Source organism: Saimiri boliviensis, chromosome 17 (genome assembly GCF_048565385.1).
Source record: "Saimiri boliviensis isolate mSaiBol1 chromosome 17, mSaiBol1.pri, whole genome shotgun sequence".
Classification (NCBI taxonomy): Eukaryota; Metazoa; Chordata; class Mammalia; order Primates; family Cebidae; genus Saimiri; species Saimiri boliviensis.
The window spans coordinates 33,406,703-33,410,540 of record NC_133465.1 but is presented as its reverse complement, the minus strand read 5'-3'; the positions used below and the strand labels follow the sequence as shown (position 1 = coordinate 33,410,540).

The 3,838-nt window shown below is 47.4% G+C and overlaps 1 non-coding gene across 1 annotated transcript; it reads right to left on the bottom strand.

The window, feature by feature from the left end:
• Window positions 1-1,097: 1,097 nt before the first annotated feature.
• On the bottom strand, window positions 1,098-1,204 carry LOC120366979 (U6 spliceosomal RNA). The gene has a single exon (XR_005581488.1). It is a non-coding gene; the product is annotated as a U6 spliceosomal RNA (small nuclear RNA).
• Window positions 1,205-3,838: the final 2,634 nt, after the last annotated feature.

The window sequence follows — 3,838 nt, the reverse complement described above, 5'->3', positions numbered from 1 at the left end:
CATGGCTTCTGCAAATCAAATTTATTTTACCATTGAAAATGTCAAAAGGATTCAGCCAAAGGAAATCTGGAGCTTTCTGGGGTGCAAGACCCTGAAGCTGGCTCTCAGGCTGCAGTGAAGGAGGCTGAAGTGCCTCTTTTCCATGTGGATCTAATTTGTGTGAATTTCCTTAAAGCTGGGAGGGAGTCGGAGCTCCTGCTGGGAAAATAGAGCCTTCAGACCTCTCCGGAGCAGACTCCAGTGGGAGGAGAGAATTAGTGGGGGCTGGAAGGTCAACATGGTATCAACCGCTTGCCCTGCCCTGAGCTGCTGGGAGCAGGGTAAGAGGAGCCTTGGAGTCCTGGCCCTCGGGGAGATCACTGATGAGTGGGACAGAGACCCAGGCCGGCCCGGAGCTCACGGAACAGCTTTCCAGGTCAGATCTGCACACACTGAGCAATGATTCAAAAACAGTGTCCACAGGGTGGACTTTTAGACCTGACTGCTCTGGGGTTGAGTCCCAGCTCTGCCGCTCCCTAGCTGGGCAACCTTGGTTAGGTGGATTTACTTCTTTGAGAGTTTCATGTAAAATGGAGATCAGGGAATCTCAGTGCATGGCCCCCACTTCCAGGTTTTCCATATTCTTTGCTGAGTCTGAATTGGTATCTAGACCCAGCCAGGGGATTTGGGTATCTTTTTTGTTGTTTATTATTGACACATAATAATTGTACACGTCTGTGGGCTACAGTCTGATGTTTCTTTTCTTTTCCTTTTCCTTTTTTTTTTTTTTTTTTTTTTGAAGTGGAGTCTCGAACTGTTGCCCAGGCTGGAGTGCAATGGCACGATTTTGGCTCACTGCAACCTCCACCTCCTGGGTTCAAGCAATTCTCTTGCCTCAGCCTCCTGAGTAGCTGGGATTACAGGCACACACCACCATGCCTGGCTGATTTTTTTGTATTTTTAGTAGAGACGGGGTTTCACTATGTTGGTCAGATTGTTCTTGAACTCCTGACCTTGTGATCCACCCGCCTTGGCCTCCCAAAGTGCTGGGATTACACAGCACCCAGCCCAGTGTTTCAATATATACATTGTATAATGACCAAAGCATGGTAGCTAAAAAAATTATGGAATGCTTTACAAATTTTTGTGTTATTCCTGAGCAGGGACCATGCTAATCTTCTCAGTATTATTTCAATTTTAGTATATGTGCTGCTGAAGGAAGTGCTTTATGAAAGTGTCTTTATAAAAAAGATCATAAGTGTGCAAGGCCACATGTCTCAGGTGTCAGGGGTGTTGATTTTCCTGATTTCAGAGAAGAGAGAGATCTGTTATACGGAGGCTAAAGCTCGAAATACCTTTATTGAGCACCTACTGTGTGCTGGGGTCTATCCTGTCCCTGGGGATGTAAACCATTGATGAATTGAGCCCCTGACTTCCAGAAATCACCCCTGATTGGAACATGAGTGTGGTGAAACTTCTAGAACTCCAGGATCTGTGTTAGAAAGTGGGATAGAGCGTCAGCCAGAAACACCTGGTTTCTGACAGAAGGGATCCTCCAGGAGGGCTTTCTGACCTGGGCCCTGGCGAATGAAAGACAGGTGCCTCTAGTGGTAAGCAATGGAGGCAGGGGTGTAATGAATGAAAGACAGGTGCCTCTAGTGGTAAGCAATGGAGGCAGGGACACCAATCGTAAGGTGGTAGGTTGGGAACAGGAGAGATGGGGCTGAGATGTCAATCAGAGCTGGCTCACAATGGTCCTGGTGTCAAAGGAAGATGCGGGCTTTATCCTTGAAGGATGCTTCTGTTTTAAGCAGGATGTGTCTGGGGTCCCCAGGACCACCTCCTTGTGCAGTGATTATTCCGGAGCACTCGTGGGACTCAGCATGTAGTCACACTCATGGCTACGATTCATCGGAGTAGAAGGATACAGAGTAAGGCCTGCAAAGGAAAAAGGCTCCTCCTGGGTGAAGTCTGGGGAAGACCAGGCACAAGCTTCCAAGGGTCCTCTCTCAGTGAAGTCACATAGGTTGTGCTCAGTTGCCTCAGCCACAGGTTGGGACAACAGTGTGAAATGTTGTCTCTCAGAGAAGCTCACTAGAGACTCAGTGCCCAGAGATTTTATTTGGAGGATGGTCACAAAGACACCCTTGGTCTAATGCTCACTAAATTTCCAGACTCCCAAAATGAAAGCAGGTGTTTAGCTTAAACCACCTTGTTTCCACAAACATTTTAGGCGGAGTTAGCTGCTCACATCAGTTAGTATGGGAACCCTTCCGTCATCTACATTCCCAGATGCCAGCCAAGGGCTAGCTTGCAACAGGGCTTTTTAAGAATGGCAGTGCCTCATGCCTGTAATCCTAGCACTTTGGGAGGCCGAGGCGGGAGGATTGCCTGAGCTGAGGAGTTCGAGACCAGCCTGGGTAACATGGTGAAACCCTGCCTCTACTAAAAATACAAAGAGAGCCACGTGTGGTGGTACATGCCTGTAGTCCGAGCTACTTGGGAGGCTGAGTCAGGAGAATCGCTTGAACCTGGGAGGCGGGGGTTACAGTGAGCTGGATTGCACCGCTGCACGCCAGCCAAGGGGATAGAGTGAGATTCTGCCTCAAAAAAGAAAAACAAAACAAAACAAAACAAAACAAAACAAAAAACAAACAATAAAACAATGGCAGCACCAACTCTGTTCTGCATACCGGGGCAGGCGCTAACACGATGTGCTTGTCTCGAAACCCATGTGAACAACGGATTGGCGTTGGAGCCAGGACAAACTGGAGGCAGGGAGGCCAGTGGGGAAGCCTAGCAGGAGTCTTTTAGAAAGAAAATGAGGCCTGACCTAGGGTGGCTGTCTTTATCAGGCTTTTGGTTGCGAGTCTCCATGTCAGAGTGGCTCAGGAAGACAAAGGATTATTTAGTACATGGACTCAGGTATGTTGCAGAACTAACTCAAAGGCAAAAATCCCACGAACCACTCAGGAGACCAGATTTGGCTTCTACACGGCTGTCAGAAGGATGGGCTTCTCTTGGTTTTCTTTCCCTCAGACCACGAGGTTTCCCTTTCTGGTTTCCTCTGGGCATCCTCTGCAGTCCCCTTTCTCTAGAGACTGACTTTCTTTGTTTTTGACATAATGGCTGTCAGACAGAAAAGCCTCATCCCTGTCGTATTTACGTGTTCTCTCTTCCTGTGAGCATCTGGGACTCACACCACCATCTCTCAACTGCAACTACAGTTTCCTGTGAGAATCTGATTGGTGTGCATCGGGTTAGGCGTCCTCTTGTTCCAAATTAGCTAAGGCTAGGGACTGAGAATCGCATAGTATTAGCATGGCTGTCCCACGAGCTGGGACAGGAGCTGAGAAAGAAAATGTTCTTATGGTCCCTGGATACCAGGCGGTGATCAATCATTTGAGTTAATCTGACGCATCTGAGTTCAGTTAGGGAGATAAAGAAGCTCAAAAATTGGGAGGCTGTGAATTTGACATCATATTAGTAGGTAAATTTTAGAAAAACTTTCTTCTGCAAGGATCATAAAATCAATGGTAGTTATAACTTTGACAGTAGGTTCTGCTCTCCATTGGAACACATTCTGCTCCTTCTGTTCTGATTTCTGAGAATGAAGTGAGAGGTCAGGAATACACGAGCTGTTTCCCTCCCCAGTAATGGGGATTTTACTGGGGACAGTGAGGCAAAGAAGTCGGGTGGCTTTTGCAAGTTCACGGAGCATGTCCTTAGATTCACATTGAATCTCTCATTTGTCTTTTCCACAAACATTTAGAGTCCCTAATGGAAGAGCGCTGATCTTTGGGCCAGGTGCAGAGATGAGCAAATGTACTCTCTGCTTTGGAGAGTTTAATCTCGTTAA